The 27,776-nt window shown below is 53.8% G+C and overlaps 1 protein-coding gene across 2 annotated transcripts in view; it reads right to left on the bottom strand.

The window, feature by feature from the left end:
• Window positions 1-15,893, bottom strand: part of AFAP1 (actin filament associated protein 1) — a 133,527-nt gene extending 117,634 nt beyond the window's left edge. The window contains exon 1 of one of the 2 annotated variants that reach the window (XM_047799510.1): window positions 15,685-15,893. The gene's annotated coding sequence lies outside the window, so the exon portion shown is untranslated. The remainder of the gene's footprint in view (window positions 1-15,684) is intronic. The other variant, XM_047799507.1, reaches the window with a different exon arrangement.
• Between the last annotated feature and the right edge of the window lie 11,883 nt (window positions 15,894-27,776).

The raw sequence follows: 27,776 nt of genomic DNA, 5'->3' as shown, positions 1-27,776 counted from the left end.
GCCAGCAGCTACAGCTTGGATTTGACCCCTAACCTGGGAACCTCCATATGCCACAGGTGCAGCTCTAAAAAAAAAAAAAAAAAAAAAAAAGACAAATGGCCTGGACTTCTCCCTTGAAATATAACTCTATATCAAAAGGTTTGCAACATCAAAAGACAATTTAGATATGTTCTGAGAATCAAAAGCAGAAAAATCTACATTATTTTAATATCTGCACTGCCTTTTCAGGACTATTCTAGGCTCTCAATAAAAAATTCTCTAAATCAGGAGTTCCCATTGTGGTGCAGTGGAAACAAACCCAACTATGAGGTTGAGGGTTCGATCCCTGGCCTCGCTCAGTGGGTTAAGGATCCAGCATTGCCATGAGCTGTGGTGTAGGTCGCAGACGCGACTTGGATCCTGTATTGCTGTGGCTGTGGTTCCAGCTCCAATTTGACCCCTAGCCTGGGAACCTCCATATGCTATGAGTATGGCCCTAAAAAGTGCACATGAAAAAAAAAAGAAAGAAAAAATTCTCTAAATCAGGAAATTCCTGCCCCCCGCCAAAGGCTTATAATGCAAGAAAAACTAAATAGAACATAACTATTACCTTGCCAAAGGCAGCATATATTTTATACGCACGTGCCTGCAAAGCAACATCTGAAATCAGCCGACCAGGCTCAGGCTGGAGCTTAACCATCTACTGAAGCGTCCCGACCTCTCTTAGCTCCAGTTTCCTAGTCTTTAAAATAGCGTCAAGCCCAACAGTTCACAGACTCTGAACTTCAGTGTGAAAAACTTCCTCCAGGAGACAAGACATCTAAAAACTCCTAACATATCTCATTTGTTATTTAATATTTTTATCAACAAGGAAGATGAAAGATAATACACTATGACCAGGGTCAGAGCACATGCAGAAGCCGAGCCCTGACCCTCCGCAGCAGGGCCCAGGGAGCTGCCTGGAAAGTCAGCCCCACGAGGGTCAGACCACCGTCTCCGGGGACACCCCAGGCAGCCCAACGACCCCCCTGCCCTGCCGGCCAGGGCTCGAGCCATAACTGACGGCCTCCCCAGTCGCTGCCCTGCTTCCAAGCCAGGGCCCACCTGAGGGCCCCACCAGCCCTGACCAGTCACCCGGGTCACCCCCTTCTGGTCACCACCCCCCCAGGTCTCCCAGCCCCCATCAGGCACCCTGAGTCCCCCTTTCTCCACTGGGAAGCTCGATCCTCCTCTGGCTGCCTCCAGGTCTCTGCCGAGCACAGCGTTGGAGAGCGAGCCCCAGCTACAAGCGGCCCTGAATACACAGCTCTTGCCTTTTCCTGCGGTTGGTCATCCTCTGTTTCCGCAAAGGAAGGTCTTAAACCAGGCCTTGCCTCCAGCTGGTCAGTCGCTGATTTAGGAGCCCGACGGGCAGATGCCAAGACTGGACAGATCTCACATCCCCGCCCTCTTTCCCCAAAACCTCACGTTCAGCGAAGGAACCAAGTCTTAAGGGGAGCGCACAGGCTTCGCGGTCAGACCCCCGAGGTCATCAAGAATTCCCAAAAGAATGTGTGTGTGTGTGTGTGTGTGTGTGTGTGTGTGTGTGTGTGTGTGTGCGCGCGCCTGGGTCACTTCGCTGGACAGTAGAAAATTGACAGAACACTAAACCACCTATAATGGAAAAAATAAAATTCACTTAGAAAAAAGAATTCCATTGTTCCACTGTACTCGCGGGACCTTGAGCAACTTTCTTAAGCCTCCGTGTTCATCTTTAATCAAAATAGTTACTGCTAAGATGAGAGCAAACGGGACACTGACACATAAGAGGGGCTCCGCAGGCGTGAGCCCCCTCCCCCTGACCACCACCCTCCCACCCCCTGGGGGAGAAACTCGGGCTGGGGACCTGGCACCTGGCATCTTTCACCCACACCAGACATGCTGGCATCCTGGTGCCACCAGGACAAGAGCTATTTCTGGTTTTCAGGTGCGTGTGGGTCCCTCTAACTCACAGGATACGGTCCTACTCTACCCGCACCTGCCTCTTTAGCGGACTCGATTAACCCTTAAGTCCGCCTCCGAACCCAAACAACAGCTGAGCCTGTAACACTGCCACGAGCAGAGAAGGCGCCTATGACTCAAACGGAACTTTTGCACCCCGCCCCCCCTCCCCAAAAAGAAAAAGCGGTTCTGGCACGCTGGGCTGGCTCTGAGGATGTTATCTGCCGCCAGAGGGGCCGGGCAAATATGTGCCCTGCCCAGGCTGGGCCAGAAATCGCATGCATTGGCCTCTGGCTGGGGGGGGGGGGGCTGGTGGTTCAGGCCCACAGGGAAGGTGCCCATCATGGGTAAGGCCCCCCTTCGCCCCTTCTATTCCGGTGGCCAAGGTCATGAGGCTGCCCCAGAGCCTCTTCCTTCAGAGGACTGAGCCCGGCCACCCTGGCCTTTTCTCTGATAAGACGACGTCTTCTCCCTTCAGCTAGAGCTGCCTGGAGTCCCCTCTGTTCAGTCAAGAGGCCTGGCTGGGGCAGGGGCCGGGGGGGGGGGATGACTCCAGATTTCCGTTCAGGCTCAAAGAGGCGGAGAGACCCCAGGTATGCAGAGCACTCTGATGAGCACTGAGTGAACCGTCACTGGAGGCCAGGTCTGCGAGCAGCGTGAGGGTTCCACGGGCCAGTCCAGAAAAGGGCCCTGGAACCAGGCTGCCTGGCTCACACCCCAACTCCAACACTTGCTGTGTGATGCTGCACCAGGCCCCTGATCTCTCTGTGCCTCAGTGTCCTCCCTGAAACACGTCACAATGATAGAACTGCCCTAAAAACGAAACGAGTTCCCTGGCGGCTCAGCGGGTTAAGGAGTATCTCTGTGGTGGCATGGGTTCGATCCCCAGCTAGGGAGCTTCCACCTGCCATGGATGCGGCCAGAAAGTTTTTAACTTAAAAATAAATACATAAAAATGAAATGGCACCGAGGGGGAGTTCAACAGATACATATGCTGAATAATGAATAAATGCGAGCTACTGTTAAACACAGACATATATTCATGTTGCATTTATAATGTCCAAAAAAACGCGTGGAGTACAGGCTTAACTGTTAATAACGCTCACCTCCAGACAAGGAGGCTGCAAGCTTTAGCATTTTACTCTCCACGTCTATGTCTGTATCACCTGAAAGATTTAAACAAATGTATGTGTGTAAATTTGCTTGAAAACAGGTAGCGGGGCCACGTCATTCTGCCTCGAACATCTGCAAATCATCATGGGATTTTTCCAGAAAGGTAAGGCAATAGCAATTCTGGAAATCAAGTCTTCTTCCAGTATAACTGCTTCCAGGTCATTTAAATGAACCAGGACATGCGCCAGTGCAGACGCTTCAAGCCCTTGCTGACTGTTGTCCTGAAGAATGTCCTGGTTCCGGGGACCTCCCTGTACCTATGAAGTCACAGCTCCAGGTACAGAACCAAAGCCTGGACTCAGCTCGCCTCGCAGTCCAGCATTGTGTATGGATGCATTTTTCGACCAGCAGCTTTAGTTGAACTTAAACGGCCACCGATCCCACCGTGACACAGCACTCCCCCACCCCTTTCTTAGGTCTCAGCAAGTCTCAAGATAAAGCAGGCAGATAAAGCAGGCATCTGGCCCAAGGGAAAAACCCAAATTTCACCCATGGATGATCAGGAGCCCCCACCCCTTCCTCTGCAGGCTCTGCCTAAAGGCACCTTCCAAGCTCCTTCAGTGGCTCCGCCCACAAGATCCCCAGCTGGGTCAGAGTCACCGTTTCTTCGCGAGCAACAGCCGTAACCACCATCAACGACCCAATCGGCAGGACTGGACTCTGCCTTCACCCGCCGACCCTCAGGAGACAGGCCCCGCGCTGCCCTTTGATGTAAGAGGCTCTCGGGAGGCCAATGCCGCTGGTGATGACTGAGCGGAGCCAGAACGCCAGCCCCGGTCTGGGGACCCGAGTCGCTGCCGCCGCCGCACCCGGTCACCCTCCTTAGGGCTCAATGGATGCTGACGGAGCGCCGGTACTTCCGGGGCCTCAGAAGTGCCCTCCACTGCGGTACAGAGGACGGCTCAGTCCCGGGAGGGAGGCGGGTGGGTATCAGCTTCTGTTCTGGGAGGTTATCCCAGCTGGGGACAGACGATAGGGCCTGTCTCTGGAGGTGCGGCGTCGCCGCTCGGCCCTGGGTGGCAGCTGTCTCTGGGCAGCTGGTGTCCCCGGCTGGGGTCCAGCCAGACGGGAGATAAGGGCTCCTGTCCCACAGCCCAGGCTGCTCTGATCCGATGAACGTTGGAAACTAAAGGCAGGACTTGTAGAAATTAAGGGCGCAGAGCAGACGCCTTTGTCGGCCCTGCACTAAGCACTAGAGAAATGAGAGGGGCCGGGCGGCTGGAGTCTTTAGAGCCCAGAAAGCCTCAGCGCCTTGGCTCCACACCCCGTCGGGACCGCCTCCTTGGGGTGCCCACCCCAAGCCCCAGCCCTGTGTGCAGCCCTCCCCGAGAGCATCTCTCACGCCCTCACGGGTCCACCCGCACACACCGGCCCCCGGCGGCAGGGAACCATGACAGAGCAGGTGCAGGGATGCGGGCGGCGCAGATGCTGAAGCCCCGCCAGAACCGCCAGGGGCACCTGGTGGGTCAGGAGCAGGAATGGTGGCCAGGCTGCCAGTCGGGGTGGCCGGCTCTGTCTACAGCTGGGCCCTGAGAAGCCACATTACAACAGAGCACCCAGTCACCTCAGTGTCCATCCCCAGAAAGTCTTACCAAATAAAGCGGCCACACCATCTGCCATGGCTTCCGAGCGGGTGTCAGCATCCCACCGACTGCATGATCTTGGGCCAGTCCCTCCCTGTCTCTCTATCTCACTGTGTTTCTCTCTGTGTTACTGACAAATAACATAGCATCCGGGCAGGCAGACAACGGAACGACTTGATACATGGGCGTATCTCTGAAACAACCACGGTAAGTCCATCAACAGCCATCACCACACAGAGATACGGTTTTTTGCCTCGTGATGAGAATTTTGAAGATCTACTCTCTTCACAACTTTTAAATATACAATGCAATACTGTCAACCCCAGTCGCCAGGAGTCTTTGTCTCATTTTGTCAACTGCAAAACAAGGACAATACCTGCCCCCCACCCCCGGCCCCAGAGTTGGTGAAAAGATACAAAGAGCTGCAAAGTGTTTGCACAGTGCCTAGGACATAAAAGCACTCAACACATAGTGCCAGCAGGGAAGGTGCTAGTGCCACAAACTCCAAAAGACTAGTCATACTACCGTCTTCTTGGAGTTCCCACTGTGGCACAGTGAGTTTAAAATCTGACTGCAATGAGCAGCTCAGGACGCTGTGGAGGCACATGTTCAATCCCCAGCCCCGGAACTTCCACATGCCACGAGTGTGGAGAGTGTGGCTATCAAAAATAATAATATGGTCTTCATTGGAGCCATTCAGCCTCCTTTATCATGAAGGCAGCACATCTGAGCTGCTTGGGGGACCTACAGACCGACTGCCATGTCCCCTCAAAATTTCTGATGAGGAGCTCCCGCTGTGGTGCAATGGGATTGGCAGCATCTGCGGAGCACTGGGACGAGGGTTTGCTCCCCAGCCCAGCCCCGTGGGTTAAGGACTGGGAGTTGCCGCAGTTCCGTGAGAACTGTGAGAAATCAAGGTTTGCTGTTTATGAGGCATCCAGGCTGTGGTGTCCCGTTCTGGAAGCACCAAGAGACCAGGTCAGAGGATCATTCCTCAGATACAGGAAAACTCAAATAACTAACCCACCTGGAGAAAAATCTCAAGCAACTTAGGGCCTCCCGACACACAAATGTGTATTAACCGGGAAGAGGGGATTTAAAAACACAACATCACGCCGTGTGTCGGGACTCTCGCAGGTAACGTCACTCAGAAGCTCATGCCGTACATGTTCGGGAAAACCCTCTACAGGTTCCAAAGCCATTCAAAATGGAGGGCCCCAAGCCAATTTTCAGATGTATTCTCCTTTCTCTCGGGATGCCTGCCACAAGCCTCTTCATCAAACAACCCCGAGGAAGCACAGGGTCCTGCTCCTGAGAAGCCATTTCTGTAAACTTTCCGACAGAAAGTTCCAGACTAGATGGACGCCCCCAGACCTAGCTTCACCTACCATGGCTAAAAATACCCCTAGTGGGAGTTCCCTGGTGGCGCAGTGGGTTAAGGATCCCGTGTTGGCACTGCTGTGGCTCAGGTCGCTGCTGCGGCACAGGTTCAATTCCTGGCCTGGAACTTCTGCAGGCCACAGGCACAGCCCAAAAAGAATAAAAACAAAACAAAATGCCCCGAATTTGTCACACTGTCATCTAATGCCCGTCATCAGCATCTCCTCTTGGTCTTCATAAATTTATGACTAAAGTACAACCCAAAACAGGAGCGTCTGATGCTCCTGCCCCCACCAGCCGTGGGCATGACCACCTAGGTGTGCCCGGGGTCGGGAGAAAGGCAGCGAGGGTTTCCAAACCCTGAACTCACCGAGGGCAGCTCCTCACAGAGCTCTGAACGGGCAGCTGTCAGCGTACAAGGCAGAGGGCAGATGTGGCCACAGCAAGGACATGAGCGAAAAATATCTCTGTTTTTTGTTTTTTCCTTTTTAGGGCTGCACCTGCGGCTTATGAAGGTTCCTAGGCTAGGTGTCCAATGGGAGCTGTCGCGGCCGGCCTACACCACAGCCGCGGCCACACCAGATCTGAGCCACATCTGTGACCTACACCGCAGCTCACGGCAGTGCCGGATCCTTAACTCACAGAGCAAGGCCAAGGATCAAACTCATCCTCGTGGACACTATGTCGGGTTCTTAACCCACTGAACCACAATAGGAACACTGAGATGTTTTAAATGGAGGTGTCTGAGGACACAGAAAAGCTTCTAATGCCTCCAAAGACTGGAAGTTATGTCTTTTTTCCATATTAGGGAACAGATAATGGGCCGAACGGAAATTTTCTTTCAAACTACAGTGGGGTCATGAAACTGCCTTCAAATACTTTGGGCTTTAGTAGATAATCAGGCTGAAAAGCCATGAAAAAAAGTAAATCTTTCCTCCAGGATGCCGAGTGTAATAAAACCCTGACCACATCCTTGAAACAAGAAAAGATGGTATTTTCCAAAATATTTTCAGGGACTCCAAAGGAGGGCTTGAGCTTAATTAGAGCAACGCACCATCCACACAAGGGTTTCCAGACGACGTCGGAGAAAGCTCCCCAGAAGGGAAACCAAATGACAACGACCTGGGCCAAGAGACAACAGACATTTACGGGACTTCCCATCAGAAAAGAGGGCAGCGGGCTGCGGGTGGAAGAGGCCCGCCCAGCCAGCTCCCAACACAGCAAACAAAACGAGACCCACAGCAGGACACTGCCATCCAGACCTCTGCAGACACGAGGCAAAACAAGAGGAGCCTAAAAACTTGCACAGAGCGAATTGCAGGTCACACCGGAAGGAACGGCTCTGGACACATCGCCTGTCACACCGGCAGACGGACGTCAGCGGAGCACCGCCTTGCAAACTCTGCAGGAAGATTATTTTTCTAACCCAGAATTCCACACTCAGCCAGACCATCAATTACATGTGCGAGTAAGAGCCCAACATTCTACAAGACCCCCCTCCAAAAAAAATTATTTTAAGGACCTTCTGTATAGTACAGGCAAGGAGAGTCAATATTTTGTAATAACCTGTAGAGGAAAAGGATCTAAAAAATGGACATACCTGTATGTATAAGTGAATCATTCTGCTGTACACGAAACGAACACAACATCATACATCAACTCCACTTCCATTAAAAAAAATAAAAATTATTTCTTAGAAAGCTACAGGTGAGTGTGTGCAACCAAAATAAGAGAGAGAAATTTTAAAGGCGGCATCTTACCTGGGAAAGAGGGGAGAGGACGCCTCAGGGTGGCAGGCGACCTGAAGCTGGCCTCGGAAGCAACCGTTTAGAGGGAGCAGGGGGTGGAAGACGTTTCCTGAGAAAAGGCCAGAATGGATGATCCCCTGTCCCGTGTGAATGCACGGAGAGGGGGTTTACACTTTGGGGGGGGGGGGTGAGGAAGGAGTGACAGATACCCCAAACTAAGCAAAACAAAGCAGGGCAATTGTCAACTCTAGGAAAAAGAAAAACAAAAAAACCCAAAAACCTGTAGGAGGAAGGAAATGTCATCAACACGACTACATATCTCAGCTGTGAATAATATTTCCATGATCCCAAGAAGGGCTGCTGAATGTGTGACCAAACCGTGAACAAAATTATATGGGGGGGGTGGGGGGGGGAAGAGGGCAGGGGGAGGAGAGGCAGTGACCTGAATCCTCTCTTCCTGTAGGGTGTCTCACACGAAATCTGGAAGAGTGAAAATGCTGGAAGGGAGGCCTGGGGGAGCAGGAGTCAGGGTGGAGAAGGGCGGGGCAGGCCAGTGCTGGGTTTTGTTCTCAGCCCTGGAGAACTTTTGACTCGGAAAACTGTGCGCCTGTATAACTTTGTTTAAAATGGGGTGTTTGATTTTTAAACAAAATCTGATATTTGACCAGCAAGAATATCATATTAAGCAGTGTGTTCTTAAAACTTTTTGGAATCCAAGCCCTTCGAAAAAGAATGGAGAGCTACAAATCTCCCCAGTAAAACACACACACCCAGGCGCAGACACACAATATTTTTGCACTGGGTTATCAGGCAGCTGGTAAATTCCTGAAGGCCAGGTTAGAAGCCTTAGGATTATAGATTCTACTTTCTTACAGAAAGAAAGGAAAAAACATCCGAATGAAAACCTCTGGCAAACATCTGCATGATCCAATGAGGTCCTGCTTGGTCTTCAATACTGGTGACTGCCACCTGCTGTTTTCTTGACCATCAGGGGCAGCTCATTCCTCACTATCAACAAAGTGGATAGGACACTGTTTACTGGGCTTTTTTCAGCCTTGAAACAGAGTCTCTCAAACTCAGGAATGCGAATCCCTGTTGGGTTGACTCAGCTGTTTCCCTTCTAGAACCGGACATGGAATTATGCCTTCTTTACCCCACGAGGAAAGAGTCCCTCGCGTCCCAAACCCCCCACGTGGGTGTTTTTTCTAACAGAGGAATTACTCTAATGACTTCTTGGCAAAACTTCTATAATCAGAGCAGCCTATTTAAATACTCCAAAACACAAAATTTACTCTGCTTCCAACTGACCTGTCTCTGCTGCTATAAACCCCACCAGCAGCTCAAGAGCGAGTCAGAAGAACCGTCTTGTCATTTAACGGGGATCTTAATGGTCTGACAATTTGATTAAGATATCGGAGCCTTTCACTTCCTTGTTTTATTTATTTGTGAATTCGGGGTAACAGTACGAAGGTCACTGGATATTGGCCTGCGTGGATCGGGTAATCCTGGGAGGCAGAGGTCCACGTGCTCATTCCTGGAACCTGTGACTGTGTCCCATTACCTCCCAAGAGGGACTCTGCTAAAGACCCTAGATAGGAGTCTTAGATGGGGGCTTACGCTGGGGCTCCAAGTGGGCCCAGTCTCATTGCATGAGCCCTTAAGAGCAGGGAACTTTCCCAGGTAGAAGCAAAAGCAATGCACAGAAGGGACAGTCAGAGGGTGGGCGCAGGACTCGGTGGCCCCTGCTGGCTCTGGGATCAGTGGTTACATGCAAGGAGCCAGGAGGACACCCCTAGAAGCTGAGGGCGGCCTCCCCGCTTTAGCCTCTACCCTACTGCTGCCAGCAGCTACGTTCGCCGGACCATCGGGGTGAGCTGGCAAATAACTCTCTCCCAGAGTCTCCTGTCAGCAGCACAGCCCTGCAGACACCCTGGTTTTCTGCCCAATGAGATCTGACTCAGACTTCTAACCCAGCACTCCAAGATAATAAAGCTGTGTTGTTTTAAGCCACTAGGTTTGTGGCGATTTGTTACAGCAGCCACAGGCAACTCATAGAGTTGTGAGTGTGAAAATACCCGGCAGCGACTGTCACACCGTCAACAGTCAACAAGAGCCAACGGGCTCTCTCAAATCAAAAGGCGGCATGTCCCTGGTGGCTCAGGGCTCCCTGGGGGCTCAAAAGCTTAAGGATCCAGCATAGTCATTGCTGTGACTCGGGTCCATTCCCTGGCCTGGGAACTTCCACCTGCTGAGGGCACGGCCAAAAACAGAAAATACAAACAAAAGGCTAAGTACCGTACTCCATTCAAAACAACAGATCACAGATGCGTTCTGGTAAAGCAGATGTGGGGAGTTACAAACGGCTTGGAATGGCTACGAATTCTAGGCTTCGAGAGATTCACAGCCCGCCTTGTAACCAAGAACCTTTCACCGCCTGTCTTGCCTGATAAACTCTCGGTACCAGGGAGGAGAATAAACGCTGGACTGCACGCACCCATCCAGCTCCCAGACTCCCCCACGCACCCCTGGCAGCACCCCCACCTGCCCCAGGTTACACCCCAGTCTGCTTCTCTCCCTCCACTGACAGCCTCCAGCTCTTCTCGAATGAGGTGCAGGGCCACTTTTGGGTCTCCGCAGGCACATCCCAGGAAATCCATATGAATGTCTGTCAAGCTACACGACAGGTCACTCACCACCTGTGTATAAAGGACAAACTCTCTGTGGACCAGTATTGGGTTATATTAGCCTTTGTGTTTGTCCCCTGCCCCCAAATGCCTGGGAGACCGAGGGACCCAGCAGTTGGTGGTGGGGAAGAAAAGGCAGGAGGGAGAGAAGCAGACATGCCTGGTGGCTGGGGACCCAGTGGTTTCCAAGGTGGCTTGAGGTGAGAAGGCCCAAGGACACCATGGCGCTGAGGTCGGGGTCACACTGAGCCTGCTGCTCACTCACCCATGCAGGGTATTTCAGGTGTCCCAGGCCAGCGATTTCCTGATCATGCCACCACATGGCCTGCTGCCTTCCCCAACCTCAAGACAGGTCACTTAGGAACCCAACTGCCCAGCAACTATGCTTCATTAAAGAAAAGTTCATAAGGGAGCTCCTGTCGTGGCGCAGTGGTTAACGAATCCGACTAGGAACCATGAGGTTGCGGGTTGGATCCTTGGCCTCGCTCAGTGGGTTAAGGATCCAGTGTTGCCATAGCTCCAATTGGACCCCTAGCCTGGGAACCTCCCTGTGGCTCGGATGTGGCCCTAAAAAGAAAAAAAAAAAAAAAGAAAAGAAAAGAAAGAGAAAAAGAAAGGTTCATAGGATTGATTGTACATATCAAGGCGACGGTTAAAGGCCACATTCTGCACATTCAATAGTCTTACTTATAAGCGATTAACACGAAAGCTGAATTTGATAACCTCCCCAAAAGCTACGATATCAAACAACACTGGCCAAATAACGAGAGAAAACAATCGTACACGGCATTGTGTCTAAGACACTTCCAGTTAAGTATCATCTGTGTATTAAATATTTGAAGTTTTTTAAAAAAACAGACTCATTAAATTTTTTTTTCTTTTGTCTTTTCTGGGCCACACCCTAGGCATATGGAGATTCCCAGGCTAGGGGTCGAATCGGAGCTATTGCTGCCCGCCTACACCACAGCCACAGCAACGTGGGATCTGAGCCGCGTCTGTGACCTACACCACAGCTCACAGCACTACTGGATCCTTAACCCACTGAGCAAAGCAAGGGATCTGACCCACAACCTCATGGTTCCTAGTCAGATTCCTTTCCACTGTGCCACGACGGGAACTCCTTAAATTCTTAACGAAGCATTCTTTTTTAATCCCTGGCAACAGGATCTTTTACAATTCACAAAATTCCACTCCATTCATGATTTCTTTTTATCCTTAAAACCATCTCTTGGGCTAGATAGAGCAGGTATTACCAACAATTAACTCCATTTTATAAAGGAGGGAACTGACGTTCAGAGAAGCACTTGAACTTGCCAAAACCTTCCTGGAGCCAACTTTCCAATCCAAGTTTCCTGTGCAACAGAACCGGAGTAAGTTATCTTTAATATGGTATTCATATTACATCCTGTCCACATCCAAAGCAGTTTTGATGTAGCCTGCACTAATAGACATGTGTATGATAAGATTTTTTTTTTTTTTTTAATGGAGAAGAAAGAAGAAAAAAACCGTTTGGTGGATTTTTGATGTGGAAGAGGTTGGTGGGAGGTGGAGGGGTTAAGAGCAAAGACTTAGATTTATAATCTAAGAAAAAACATTATCTCCAAACCTCTAGTTCCAGGCAAATAATGCTCAAATGAGATGATGCACAGAATAGCACAAACTGGGAAAAGGAGGAAGCAGCACCAGTGCTTCGAGGTGGGGTGAAAGAAGCTCTTTGTTCAGGCCCCCAGGGAAAAGCTGGGGAACTGCCCTCCTCAGCAAAGAACAAGAAGGACAATATTGGAAAGTGGAGCTCAAATGCCACCTTCTCCATCCTCAGGCATCTCTGCCATGAAAGCCCCTTTTCATTTGCTCCATAGAAAAATTAGGCCTGCTTGCAGAACCGGTATTAATTTTCAGTGAAAACGCTAAGACAATCTAAGGAAACCACAAAGAAAGTCCATCTGCGTTTCTGAAGACCCCTCCCCTCAAATGAGATCCCTAACAAAACAAACCATGCGGAGTGTGTGACAAAGTGCTCTTTTAAATTAATTGAAGACTGCAAATCAAAATAAAGACAAAAACCCTAGTTAACATGAAAATGGTAACTCAGCGGCATCAATCACTCCTGGACCAAATAGCCATCATCTACTTTGAATCCCTGTAATCATCCCAATAAGAAGAGCAAGAAACAAACAAACAAAAAACACACAAAAACAAACAAACAGACAAAAACTCAGAAACCCTGTGTACCCTTTCTACAAACAGACATGTGGCTTCAAAAAAAAAAATCAAGCACACCAAATTCCCATCTCGCCAAACAGATAAATCAGAAGGGAGATTAATATTTTTAAGGATTAATGACCACATTCCTTAGAATTGGAGCTTCCTTATAGGTCATTTAACCTATGATGCAATGTTTTGCAAGTAATAAGATTCAACTATGCTTTAAACGATTACACAAAGCCACATACGCCTACTCAAGGTTCTCCCCAAATTCTCTTATTTCAGACTCTCCAAATTAACATCTCCGTTAGAGACTGGCCACACAAATGCCTGCAGCGGGCGGACTTCATGTGACACTCAAAAGGCCAGCAAAATGCTCCTGCCAAGAGTTCTGCACCCAGCACCTCCATTAAGGAAAACATCACACCCACTTGACAGAGGACAGATGTTGCAAGTAAAATGTAATAAGGCTTTGTGAGACAGTATCGAAAAGTTGCTGAAGCATCCATCCACAGTGGTCCTTTGATACAAAGTAAATACCCATGCAGTTACACTTTTTGGAAAGAACTAAAGAAGGACCCCTTTAGAATTTACATTTTCGGAGACGTCCATTACCTATACCACTGCCACCAAGAGAGCTTTCCTCTGCTGTATTTGGTTGAAAGAACGAAAGGTTTAGACCTGACAAGGTGCTTGCCTTGTTCAAAACCCTCAAAGGTGAGGACGCTGAAGCCCCAACGGCTTTGCAGGAACACCGAGCGACCTCTTTCCAGAGCCAGAATCAGAGCAAATAAATTCTAATCAAGGATGCTGCACTGGGCAACAAACACCAGGAAGTAGGAGCACCTATTAATCTCCAAACCCTTAGGAGAGTTGAAGGCCAGGAAAGACTTGGGTCCGCGGTACAGAAAAGGGACCTCTCGTGTACACATAACTCTTCCTCTCCCTCGGAAGCCCTGCCCACCTCTAGCAGAGCATCTGGCAAAAGCTGTACTCCAGGGGACCAATCTGTCCTTGACGACCGCAGCTCTCAGAGAGCAGGGCGTGATGACTTCAGGGAAGGCTCTGGAGAAGAAGTGCCACCTAAACTGAGATGGTCTGAGGGACGAAGCTGGAAGGACCAGAGCTGGGGGAGGGCAGAGCAGGCAGGGTGAAGGGCCACTTGGCCTTGACAACAGTGACAGCCGCCGTCATTACCACGTTGTCATCTTGCATTCCTGTTATTTATACTCCATCTTGTTCACAAAGAATTGCAATCTGGACATTACAGCCACTTGGGCCTATAGCTGAGTTCTCCGTCTTGGACCAAACACTCATTCTTAAGAGGGAAAGACTGACTTCTTAGACTTTGCATCCCCAGGGAGAAGGACCATCGGTGGAACATAACAGGTGCTTGGATAAGTTTGACGAAAGGGTAAATGAATGACGCCACTTTAGGTAAGTGGCTGAGCGATACAGAACCTGCAGGGTAGTATCAGATCTTGCCGTCAGGCTGAAATCCAAGTTTTCAGACCCACAACCTCACCGGCGCTACCCTCTCCATAAATCTGACCTCTAACTGTAACTGCCTTGGCCTCATTCCCTGGGTGTGGATTCCCCTCCTTCAAACACACTTTCCAGCCCGCCAAATTCTTGGGAAAGTTTCTTCCACTCTCCAGGCGCTGAGAGCTGCAAAGTTAAATCTGGCTTTCCAGACTACCCCCCCCCCCCGCCCCCGCCCCCAATCCTAACGGAAGAAATCAAGAAGCTCTGGGCAGAGGGACCAGACTCCCTCCAATCAGAGCCAGCTCCTGGGGGCCGGCCTCACCAGAGCAGGAAATGCGGCGGCCTGATCCCTGGTCCCCAGGCATGGTGACAGCCCCATGCTCCCCTGGGACCCGGCTGGGGTGAGTTCTTGGGGAATGTGGCTGCTTCTTCATAAAATGGCAAATGAGAGGATAAATAAAAGAATGGACCCCAGTCCTACACAGGCCCCCTGCGCCCCCACCCACAGCCTGCCACGCTCAGACGGTTGCCACGACCTACACAAGAACACCCCTCCACACATGGAACCCACAACACACACGCCCGCGCCCACACACGCTGATGAGGGAAAGGGGGGAGCCTGCCTCTGGGAATGATCACACCCCGACAAGCCACAGGGGGAGGGGATGGGGCAGAGCCCCCCAACTCACAAGGTGGCCAGGACACCGCAGGTGCGGGTGCACGAGGAGCCACCCTCGGTCACGCTCAAACATTCAGTAAACCGGTCATGGGGGTGGGTGGCAAAATAGAGCCCCGCTCTCAGAGTAACCAGGGTCCCTATGACTGAGGGTCCACGCACTGAGACAGCGAACCAGTCACCCCGCCAGGGAAACGAAGGGCGGCCAGAGACAGAGTCTCCCACTCTCAGGGAGCCGGGATCCCCACGCGCAAGGGCCCACGCAGAGCTTCCTTCGGTGACACACGGAGGGAGTGGAGATTGAGACAGTGCCCCCCATCCTCAGGGTGACCAGGACCCCCGTGCCGGGGTTCCCCCGCGGAGCCACGCAGAGTCGCAGCAGGCGCGGAGCCCCCTCGGTGCCACTCCGAGGCCGAGACAATACCCAAGCGCCGGGACGCTCGACGGCCCGGTCAGTCCGCGTCCGCGTCCCCGTCCCGCTGGCGCTCAGGGCGGCGGCCACCACCTCGGGCAGCGACCCCGTGGCGTCCAGCTCAGACCTGTCACACCCGACGGGGACCCCCGCCCGGCCTGGAACCCCGCCGCCTGAGTCCCCGCCCGGCCCTGGGACCCTCGCCCGACCCGCTAGCCCTGTCCCGCCCTGAACCTCGGCCTGGCTCCGGGACCCCGGCCGCCTGGGACCCAGTCCGGCCCCAGGACCTCCGCCTGGCCCTCGGACCCTCCTCCCGGACCCAGAACCCTGTCCGCCCGGGCACCCCCGCTCGGCCTGGCCCCGCAGCCCGCCGCCTCACCTCAGGCCGCCGCCTCGGCAGCGCTCGCTCCTTGCCGGAGGCGCCCTGGCCAAGCCAGGCAGAGCGGAGCAGCCGGCAGAGCCGGGGCCACCGCAACAATGGAGCCCCGGGGCGGGGCCGCCTCGCAGCCGCCGCAGCCCGTCACCCGCTCTGGCTCGGGATCCGGCTCCCGCTCCGCGCGGAGCAGCGGCCGGCAGAGTCTGCGGCTGGGCTCGGGGACGGCGCAGGCGCACTCATCCCCGCCCGCGCAGCTCCGCCCCGCCCCCGGCGGCGCCCGGCGCTCGGGGCCCGCCCCCCGGCCAATGGGGAGGGCGCCGCGCGGAGGGGGCGTGGCCTGGAGAGACAAAGGGAGGTGGGGCGGGGCCGCGCCGGGGCGGGGCTGCGGGGGTCCCGCCGGGGGCGGAGCGGAGAGGAGCTGGCTCCGCGGCCCAACCAGGTCCGACCAGGGAAGGCGCCGCTCAGTGACCGCTTGGAATCCGCCCAGCAGGACGTGTTCAAACCGGGAACTCAAATTGATCGGATTGGCCCGCTTTGCAGAAAGAGAAACTGAGGCCCAAGCAGCGAGATCACCTGCACCCCCGACACTAGTCACACAGTCCCGTTCACTGGTTCATTTTTATTCGTTCAAATATTTTCGCAGCCTGTAAGGTGGGCGGTGGGAGCTGAGTAGACGTAAACTTAGCCCTCCTTGAAGGAGCTGTCAGGCAGGACCAGATTTCTCAGTCACCTAAACCCGCGATAAAGGAGCACCGGGGCAGCGCCGTTTCTTTCCCTACCTCAAAGCTTTTGTGGCTATGCTATTCCCCACCTGAACGCTCTCCTCTCCCCACCTGTCACCCACATGTACCCAACTGCCAGTGATCCATAAATCCTCTGACCTCACCGTGTTTGGTCTTTAAGCCTCTCCGGACCGCACTCTACTGGCGGCTCCCCCAGGAATCTCCCGATCCAGCCCCTTCTCTACCCCGCCTCTCCGTGCTGGGGTTTTAGGGTGGCTCTTGGCTAGGGCATGGACCCTCTTATCTGGAAATCTCAGGCTTACCCAGGCTTTAAACCATCCACCTACTGCAGTGACTGCCTGCCCCCAGTCTCCAGCCCTGACCTAGCTGGACACCCAGGAGGCATCTGTAATGTTTTACCACCAAATCAAAGCGCTGTCTTCCATGCCCCCACCTGCTCCTCCACCTCCTTCAGTCAATGGCCTGTCCATCCGAACAGGTGCTCTGGATGAAAGCTGAAATCCCACAAGGTCTTTGCGTCCCTCAAGCACCCCAGGACCCATCTGACCCCAGGACCTCCGCCTGGCCCTGTGGCCCTACCGCAGGCCGGCCTTCTCTGCGTTCCCACCTCGGTACACCTCCAGCTGGAGTTTTCAGTCTGCTTGGTTTTCCCGCCACCCAGTGAAGTGTGACCCTCTCAGACGAGGCAGGGATGCGACCCTCTCATTTCTGGTGCAGAAGAGGGCCTGGCGCATGGATGCGTGGCTAAGGCTGACAGCGACCGGGGCAGACCCCTCCATGCCTCCCAACACACACAGCACACACACACACACACACACACACACACACACACACAGGCACACCACTGAAAGCCCAGTTTCCAGTCTCCTCCGTGGACATAAGAAGCTTCCCCATGCCTCTTCAGCTAGGCCTCTCTGCTTGCAGATATACTTGGAGACCAGAAACAAAATCTCAGGGAGGGAAGCAGTTCCTGCAAAGGACGGCTGTCCCCTGCCTAACACACTTGCCCCCTGTTCCTGGCCCATCAACCCCTGACCCTTCAAGTCTCAATCTTAATGTCCCTTTCCCCAGGAAGGCTTTGTGGCTACACTAGCACAAAGTGTAACTGGCAGACACTCCCTAAGGTGACCCCCAGGGAGTCACACCCCTGTACAGTGCCCCCGCCTTGGGGGCAGGCAGAACCTAGGACAGCCTCTGGCCACCCCCAGCCACCCCTGGTCACATGACATTACATAGGAACTCATCGTAGACCATAGAGAGAGGTTCTGCTTCCAGGCTTTGGAGAAGTCACCAGTGGAGGGTCACAGGAACCTGAGGGACAGCCTCCGGGCAGCAGCCAGCAAAGGGCTGGGCCCTGGTTCAGGCAGCATGAGCCTGAAAGAGCTCACCACGGACTCTTCGCTAGTCGAGCCTCCAGGTGAGGACACAGCCCGGCCAGAACGCTGAGTGAAGGGGGTGAGCCCTAAACAGGGGATCCAGCTAGAAGGGCTGAACCGCCAGTCCCGGAAACTGAATGAAGAATGTGTGTGACCTTCAGCTGCTACATTTGTGGTTATTTGTTATGAAACGACAAAAAAACGAACACTAGGTCCCTTCCCCAACACCTACACCCAGAGCCCCCTGTCCCTCTTTCTGGCACTCCTCATAATTCCTCTTACGTGTTTAATATTGCCGTCTTGCCACCGGCATGAAAGCCCCATCAGAACTCAGACCTGTGTTCCCACGGTGCGCCCTCTGCTCGCCCACCGAGCCTTAGTCCACTCTGCCCCCCTCCTTCATCCCTCTTCTTACCAAGGTCACCAGCGGACACCTTGAGAGCAAACATAAAGGATGCTGTTGGGTCCTACCCGGCTGGTTCTCCCCTGGCCCTTTGCTCGCTGCATCCCTCCTTCCCTTGTCCTTGTACCAGAGCCCCCAGTCCTCCTCCCGCATCTTGCTGCCCCTCCGTCGTCTCCCTGGTACTCTGCTCTTCTCTCCCAAATTCTGAAACGTCCTTGTCCTCAAAAACTGTTCCATCTGCTTATCCTGCACCCTGTCCCAGGACAGTCTCAGCACGCCTGTGACTCCGGCCACCCCTCTGTATCTGTGAGGACATTTGGATCATCCACTGAGCCTCAACCCTCTCAGTCCAGCTTTGTCCTGGGCACCCCCGCCCCAGGCAGCCCATGGGCACCTCACACACCGCATGCAATAGACAGACCTCGTATCCCTCCACTCACCCCAAACCCGTTGTTTCTCCCCCCACCCACTGTTTTCCTGGCCCCTCTGCCATCTCTCCCAATGCCCACAGGGGGTAGGGGCAGGGGGTTGCAGGGTCCAGATGGCACTCCTCCCCACTCCTGCCCCCTTGGAGCAGCCCAGGCAAACAAAGAGGGTGGAGACAGTGCTTTAAGAGCAAACCTCAAAGTTCCTTCCCAGAGATCAGCGCACATGGGGATCTGAGAAGCCACCCGAAGGGTAGATTAGATCCCGCTGCTGGTGGGTGGGCTGAAGCAGAGAAACAGAGCGCTAAACTGCTCGGGACAAGAAGTGATGGGCAGTTGAGCTTAGGAGCCCCTGGAGAAGGGAGATGAGGTCAGAAAGGAGGGGCAGCCAGGAAGGAAGAGGAACAGGCCCGTGGGCGGAACTGCCTGCTGGGAATTGTCTAGTGGCAGGTTCAGCCTGGGACTGTTTTTTTTTTTCATTGCAGGGCAGTATATGGGAGTTCCAGGGCTAGAGGTCAAATCAGAGCCACAGGTGCCGCCCTACACCACAGCCACAGCAACGCCAGATCCTTAACCTAGGGAGCAGACCTATATCCTCACAAACACTATGTCGGGTTCTTAACCCCCTGAGCCACAACGGGAACTCCAGGCCTGGGACGTTTTAAACAGGGGTGTCCCGAGGCCAGTGGTCCAGCCAGCACCTTCACTAATCCCAGGCCACAGAGTGGCCCTCATCGCTCGGCCTGTATCTCCATCCTACAGAGGCAGCCTAGCCTTGTGGGAGCCAGCTTTGGGGTGCGAGGAGGTCTTGGTCCATAAAACAGGGGCCGGTCCCTGTCCAGGTCAGCTTGGAATCGGAGAAGGGGCTGGTACCGAAGGTGGGACACCTGTTAAAGACCTCAGTGTCCTCATCCTATGGACCAGAACCTCACACGGTTCTGCCCAGGAAGTGGATGGAGCCACTGAGAAATAAAACATTGCCTGTCTTGTCAGTAAACAAAGGATGTGATGGTCATGGGTGGTTGCAGCCACCTCCAAAGGTGATCGGTGAGCCCTGAGGGAACTCGGGAAGAAAACAAAGAATACCTGCCTTGTCGCAGCCGTTCCTACACTCCTTAACTTGACATGTCTGGCTTTTCTTTTATTAACCCTAATCTTTTGTTCCTACCACCTGCTCTTTGTTGCAAAACTCCTATACTTCCTGGCTCTCCCCCGACACTGCCCCTGCCTCCTGGGAGCAGTTTTTTCAGGGTTCCTGGAGATGCTGCCTCCTGGGCTTAGGTCCTCAGTTTTGCCCACCACAGAAGACCTAACTCTCAATTTTCCGGTTGTGCATACATTTTTTAGTTGACACCCCTTCAACCAAAACCACCAATCTGTAGGTTGCTATTTTAAAAGTTTTCAGAGTTCCCTGGTGGCTCAGCAGGTTAAGGATCAGGCATTGTCACTGCAGTGGCTCAGGTCACGGCTGTGGTGCAGGTTCCATCTCTGGCCCCGGGAACTTCCTCGTGCCGGAGGTGCGGCCACCAAAAAAACAAAAAAAAGAATTCAGTCACAAGTTGGTACATACATGGGTTTCTGACCGGCAAGCTTTCCAATGACAAAATCAAGGCATGGGGGCCCTTGTCCCCCAAACCCTACGTGTATATCCCTGCGTGGGACCGGCTGGGCTCCCAGGTCCTCCACCCCACCGACACCGCTCTGACTCTGGACCTCAGTGAACCGGTTCGCTGGAGCCCTTAATCCTCCCTGTCTGCACGCATTCGCTTCATCTCTCGGCAAGTAAGTTGTGCATCTTTACGCAAGAAAATGATTCACACGAAAACCTGTGCCAACAAGGAATTTCCCCACGGGGCTCTGTTTTTGGAAAAAAAAAAAAAAAGCGAACAAACAAAAACAAACAAAAGAAAACGGCCGCATAACCGTCATTCGGTGTTGCTGCTTTTGAGCCCTGCTTGTGGGAGGAGAGGCAACAGAAGGCTGCCGAGTGATGCAGAACGCCTGGCTTGGAGCTGCTGGTCCCGGGCTGAATCCCTGCTCCTCTGCTGAGCAGCCGCGCGGCTGTGCACAAGGTACCTCGTTTCCTCAGTTCGCCCCTTTGTAATCGGGTGTTTGTTATGCCAGTGATGCAGGGTGTAAGGCTGGCCCCAGGCCTGTCACACACTCCCCTCTCAAGCATGGCAAGGTACAGAGGACGCAGAGGAGGGCTTTGGTGTGAATCCCTGCTCTGCCCCTTACTAGCTGTGCCCTCTAAGGCCGTCTGCTTCACTTCTCGGAGCCTCCGTTTCCTCTGCCGTAAAGTGGAGAGGCCGCTACCTAGTTTACGAAGCTGTGCTAAGGATTAATTGTGTAAAATGCCCAGCCTGGTTTCCAGCCTGGAGCAAACGCTGAATTACTGCTTCTTTCTAATCCACAAGGACGATGACGATGACGACGAGTGTTCTGAGAAATGAAACAAGGGTAGGTCTGGACTGAAAGTGCAGAGGCTCAGCTGGCTCCTAAGAGCCTCATCTCAACAAATGATTTTTTTTTCTGCCTTCTTTAGGACATTTCTGGAGTTCCCGCTGTGGCTCGGCAGTAAGGAACCAGACTAGCAATCACGAGGATACAGGTTGGATCCGTGGCCTTTCTCAGGGTGTTAAGGACCCGGCGTTGGCAGGAGCTGTGGTGTAGGGCGCAGATGCTGTGGCTGTGGTGCGGACTGGTAGCTGCATCTCCGACTCGACCCCTAGCCTGGGAACTTCAGTGTGTTGCACAACAGAGGCCCTAAAAAGCAAAAATAAATAAATAAATAAATAAAGACATTTCCGCTTCTGGTTCTTTCCAGATTCCAACTCCATGTGCTAATTGTTTTCCTCTGCTTACATTTTATGTGAAACTCCCACCGATTCCCTGGGAATCCTGTAAATACCACCAAAAACACCTCACACACCACAGACACCCGGTTGAATGTTACCAGGAACAATGAAAGGAAAGGGCTATTTTTTCTAATTTAAGTGATATATTTATGTTTACTATAATTCCAATTCCCTATTTTTTTCCAGAGCTCAGTGATTTCACAGACGTGTGGGAAAGACAGAAATATTTCCTCTACCGACGTCTGTGTATAATATTTCACTAAGACCGACCTCTTCTCGGTATACAGGGTGAAATGCAAGTCAGATATTTGTGAACAGAATCCCACAGCACATCCAAGGAATAATAGGGCTTAAGCACTATGTAGAGCTTCCTAAGCTGGTCAAGGTGGTTTGATATCAGAAAATCTATTACAGTATTCGACCCCGTTACTAGGTCTTAGAAGAAACAACATATGATCATAAACAAAAATGCTGAAAAATCCTTTGATAAAAGTCAACATTCATTCTTTTCTTCTTTGGCTATGCCTGCAGCAGGCAGAAATTTTCCAAGCCAGGGATCAAACCTCAAGAAAATAGAATCGAGAGTTCCCGTTGTGGCTCGGTGCTTAACAAATCTGACTAGGAACCATGAGGTTGTGGGTTTGATCCCTGGCCTTGCTCAGCAGGTTAAGGATCCAGCGTTGCTGTGAGCTGTGGCGCAGCCTGGCTGCTACAGCTCCAAGTAGACCCCTAGTCTGGGACCCTCCATATGCCATGGGTGTGGCCCTAGAAAAGACAAAAGACAAAAAAAAGAGAGAGAGAGAGTAAGAAAAAAGAAAATAGAATTGGATGGATGCATATGAATTCTTTGGTTTTTCTTTTTATAGCCACACCTTGGTATACAGAAATTCCCAGGATAGGGGTCAAATCCGAGCTGCAGCTGCCAGCCTATGCCACAGCCACAGCAACACTGGATCCAAGCTGAATCTGTGACCTATACCACAGCTTGCAGCCAAACCAGATCCTTAACCCACTGAGCAAGGCCAGGGATCGAACACACATCCTCACGGACACTGTCGTGTTCTTAACCCACTGAACCACAGTGGGAACGAACTCCTAACTTCTTTTTAATATGATACACCATGTTACACGAAGGTCAGCCCTTTAGACGGGTTCCCATTCAAGCCAAGGAGAAATGCCTACTGTCTTAGCTCATAGTTAGAACAGTGTTGGCGGTGTGCTGTTGACCTGGAGGTGAGTGGAAAGATGAGGTGGGCGAAAGATGACATTTCAATGCGTACCCTTCTAGAGGGAGCTGTGTGAACCTGCTACCTATCAAAAACCAATTGAATGCATCTAAAAATATTTTTAAAGGAACCCTTCATTTTGAAGGCTGAGACGCTGCCATGGATGAGGTCACCCCAAGGGGGACGATGCTGACCTTGGGGACATCTGAACCACTGGGCCTGGATACCCCTTGGGCAGGTCCCCAGAGCCCCTGGTTCCTCCCTGGGCAGGTGGAGAGTCTGAGGGTGGGCGGGGTTGCAGGACTTGCGTAAGGGCAGGTGCTCGGTGAGTGTGAGGGCCTGGACACTGGACACTCGCTCTGGACTATTCCAGGATGAGAGCCGAAGCCTCTCCCTCCCTGCCAAGTTCTGAAAGGCCGTGAATTCTGCAAATTCTGTGAGCACCTACTCTGTGCCAGGCGCTGGGCAAGAGGCCGTGGGCGTTACGGACAGCCGGGGTTCTGGGTTTGTTAGGTCCCTGTCGCTGTCAGTTTCCTCTTCTGCTGTCTCTCGCACCCGCCGATGCTTCCAGAGACACCGACGATGATCGGACCAGTTAATTCTGGTCCAGTTAGACAGAACTTCTGTTTCAGACCAACCTCAGGTGAGCTGCCTTTGGGTCTGGCGCCACCTCTGGTCCAATCAGATGTGTCCAGGAGGGCAGAACCTGTGCCCTAGAAGCTGACCTCTTGATTGACCTCTTGATCGAAAGGCAACTACGGCTGCCCCTCAGCATGGAGCTGGGGGCCGGGTTGTGGAGCCGTAGCGGGTCCGTATTGAGGGAGACGGAGGTACAGGTGCCACGGCCCTGCCCCAGCCTCCCCCCAGAAGTGATGGGGGAGCTCTCCCCACTCCCCACCTGGCAACCGGTCTGTCTTTGGCCCACGGGAAGGTATTTGAGTCCAGAGAGGGTTCACAACCCCAGTTAAAAGTTCTTTTATCTACTGTTCTATGGAGGAAAATTCTTGGAAACCTTTGAAGGACCACATAGCTTTCAGTGTAGACAAGGATGGTAAATGATCTGGCTGGAGAGATGGGCCCCTCTGCTGGCAGATGATGGAGACGGGGAGCCTGGTGTCCAAAGCTTCGTAGAACTTTGGGGGATCATGTTAACTGGTCAACACGATACTTGGGGGACAGTAAAGCAGGTTCCTGGGCCCCAAGGTGGCAAAGAGCTCCAGGTTGGCAGCAACTGGGGTTTGGGCATGCACAGACTGGCAGGGTGCAGGGGTCCTTTACGGAGCCCTTCTGGAGCTGGTGACCCCGGGCAGCTGGAAGAAGACCACCACAAGGGTGGGTGGCCGGGGAGCTCCGGCAGCTGGCCAATGGGAGCAGCGATGTTGGATCAGCCGGAGGCTGGTCCCGCCCCTCCCCCAGCTGCAGGCCTGCCCTCCCTCCAGAGGGTCTCAGGGCAGAGCTGCAGGTCCCCACGGCCCAGCAGCTTCCTGGGGACCCTCCAGAAGGATCCATCCTGAGACAAGGAAAGCGTTTTCTGCAAGTTAGAGAGAGAAAGGGCTCCAGGGCTAGCGTTTCTGGAATGAGCAGGGAGGGTGCAGTCGAGGTGCAGGGCAGGGCCCCTGCCCTAGTGCAGGAGCAGTGGCGGTCAACGGCCACTCTCCCTCCCTCCCTCCCTCCCTCCGTGGCCCCAGGGTGGTGATGGGGACGGTTCTGCTAGGCGGCTATGTTTACTCCTAGGAAGGCGGAGCACCTGGGTGGCTGCAAGAATAACACTCTGTACCCCCCAGGCAAAGCCTGGGGAAATGCAGCTCTCCCCAGAAGTAGCCGCAGAAACCAGAACTCAGTACAAACCCTTTAAGTGGAAGGTGGGCTGGGAAGCACCAGGATGAAGGGTGGGGAGGGGTCAGGGAAGGAAGGAAATTCACCAGGGGAGGTGTGGCCATGAGCACGTGGCTGCAGTGGGCAGCGGGGCTCAATGCCAGGGAGGTTGACCTCAGAGTCAGAGTGGTCCCACCTGATGGGGGAGGGTCGGGGGGGGGGGGCTTCTCTGGAGGGGGGTTAACCACCCCCACGCAGGCTGAGCTGAGCCCGCAACCAGAGATTCAGATGCTCTCATAGGAGCCTGCACACCATCCAGGAACACGCAGGCCCCAGGGCTCCAGGCAGGCCCGGCAGCATCTCCCCAGCAGGTACACAGACCATGCCGAGCCGACGTGAAAGTACCCCAGGCAGACATCTGTGGGGCTCCGAACACGGAGTTCTCCACACCCCAGAGCCGCCACAGGTCCTGGAGGCAACGGGCAGCTTCCGGTCCTGAGTCTTCGCCTGGGCTGTGTCTTCAGCCTAGACGCCCTTCCAGGCTTCCCCATTGCAGCCTCACTGGCTGCCTCTGCTCACCACTGTGCACTCAGCCAGTGGGACCTGGTACAGGAAGCCTCCCCAGACCCCATCCCCGCCTGGTCAGGGTCCCCTGTGCCCTCACCCCCCTTCTCACCCTCCCACCTGTGCTGCCATGGGCCCGGCCTCCCCCCTCGTCCCAGGCAGCTCAGGCTGCGTAACAAAATACCCCAGCCAGGACTAAATACCATTTTATTTCTCATAGTTCTGGAAGCTGGGCAGTCCAAGTTCACAGTGACAGCAGATTCAGTTCCTGGTAAGGACGCGCTCTCTCTCTGGCTCGTAGGTGGCCACCTTCTCCTGTGTCCTCACATGGCCTTTCTTTAGCACCTGGGCCAGAAAAGTTTCTTTATTATTTTTTTCTATTTGGCCGCCCCGAGGCATATAGCGTTCCGGGGCCAGGGATCAGATCCCAGCCGCAGTTGCGACCTCAGCCGCAGTGGCAGTGTCTGATCCTTAACTCGCTGTGCCAGGCTGGGGATCGAACCTGCCTCCCAGCACTCCCACGACAGTGCTGATCCCTTAGCACCAGAGCACGAACTCCATTTTTTTCCTCTTCTTTTAAGGCACCAGTCTGATCAGATTAGGGCACCATGCTCATGACCTCATGTAACTTTAATTACCTCCTTAGAGGCGTATTTCCAAGTACAGTCCCAGTGAGGGTTAGGGTTTCAACATATCAATGGGGGGGGGCACACTTCCGTGGGCTTGTGATCTGTTCCTGTGGTCAGGGGAACATGTCTTCATTTCTGCTTTGTCATGCCCAGCTCAGTGAATATCTGCTGATGGACCGGATTATCTGGTTGGAAGGAAGGGCATGACAGTTTGAAGAGAGGAGTCATATCCTGGAAGTCTTTGCAGAGAGGGTGGCGTCTCCACTGGGTATTGAGGCATGAATAGGAGTTTGCTAGGTGGAGCAAAGTAAAGAGCCCTTGCAAAGGGGGCCATGTTTGGGAAGGAGGTGGTAAGATGCTGCTCAAGAAACAAGGGTGCTGGATGGGAGAAGAAAGAAGAGTCTGAAGAGGGTTCAGAGGCCAGATGATGCATGTAAGGAGTTGGAGGACAGGCCACGGGGGTCCCCATGGTTTGGTTGGCAGGCTGAGGACGGTACGGTCAAGCCTCCACTGCATACTATTCACTGCAGCTGCTGCACACAGGAAGGAACAACGTGGCACGTGGGTGTCAGGTCAGAGAGACCCTCATGGTGTTGGAGGCAGGACGGCCATTAGGAGCAGAAATGGCTGCACAGGACACTCAGAAAGCACCTGCCACTGAGGTGTGTTCACAGCCCTCAGAGGCAGACAGGAGAGAAGGAAGCCTCTGTTACTCTTGAACCCTAGCCTGGCAGCCTCTGGCGGCCCCCAGGGAGGCTCTGATCTCCCTTGTCGTTTAACTTGTCAGAAGTGCTCTTAGCTTAGGGAGGTGGTTCTCACCAGGCGGGGCCTGGGTGGGGCCTGTGCCACCTCCAGATGGAGCCGTCCAATTGAGTGGCTTATCCACGCCTGGGTTTCCTCCACTAGGGAAGGTGGCCGGTGGGGAGGGGAGACAACCAGCCCGTGTGAACTGACTTCTGGAATGATCCAGGCTTCATCCGTGGGATAGACTCTTGTCCCCTCTGGAGAGGCAGCCTGGGACGGAGAAAGGCAGCAGCCAGGAGGCGGTGCCATGGGGGAAGGGACTTGAAAGGGCAGAAGGAAGGGTGGGGGCGCTGCCTTGGAGGGGTTCTCCCCAGAAGGCCCCCCCTCCACCTGGGGAGGCTAAGCAGTGAGGCCCAGTGCCCTTGGGGCCAGCGGGCCCTCCTGGGCTCCCGTGAACTGAGGGTGACGGGAAGGGGCCTCAGTGCCACATGGCCAGGCCTCCTGGCATGAGATATCACCTTCCCCATTCACGACACCCGCTCATGGGCACAGGGGTGAGTGTGCCCGACTGTCCACACAGACAGAGGCTTCTCTGGATGGTGAGGTGGGGCAGCCGCCAGCCGGCTCCAAGGGCAGGCTTTGCTCGGGCAGGGCCCTGGGGGCAATGCCGCTTATCCAGATCCTTTGATCTGCTGTTCCCCGCTGGTCACCTTCCCTGTTCCTGTGCCTGTTCCCTCGTCTGTACTCATGGCTGCCCACGTGCTCAGACCAGGTGGGCAGAGGATGAGAGCTGCGACCGGATGCCGCCACCACCCGCTTCTCCGCCCTCTGCTCTCCTGGGAGGCAGGCTCACAGCGTGGCTTCCGCCTGCCACACTGGCCAGGGATGGTGTTTCCCCGCCTCACCGCATTCCCCGCTTTCACCTGCTGGGACCCCAGGTCTGGATGCGGGTCAGGTAGAAGGTGGACCATCCATGTAGACTTTCTGATCTAACACACACTAAGCAACGCCTTCCTACTCAGTTCTTCCAGAAGCTCTGCATTCCTGTCTTGGGATCTGACACTGTCCCGGTTCCTTCTCCGCCCCCTGCTGCTTCTGAACTGGCTCAGAACCTAGAGCGGGAGCAGGGGGGCTTAAGGACAGCACCAAGCCATCCACAGGGCCACCCAGGATGTCCCTCCTGCTTGTGACCCACCCCCCCCAGCCCCCTCTCCATCCTGCTTCCTCCCCCTGCTCCCCTGCATGATCCCGCTCTGCCACGGGGCCCCTGCTGGCTCACGCTCCTGGCTGGGTGGCCCCTGGTGTAGTCCAC

Source organism: Phacochoerus africanus, chromosome 10 (assembly GCF_016906955.1).
Source record: "Phacochoerus africanus isolate WHEZ1 chromosome 10, ROS_Pafr_v1, whole genome shotgun sequence".
In the NCBI taxonomy this organism is placed as follows: Eukaryota; Metazoa; Chordata; class Mammalia; order Artiodactyla; family Suidae; genus Phacochoerus; species Phacochoerus africanus.
Note: the sequence above shows the minus strand (reverse complement) of the source record. Positions and strands in the feature narration are given on the sequence as shown.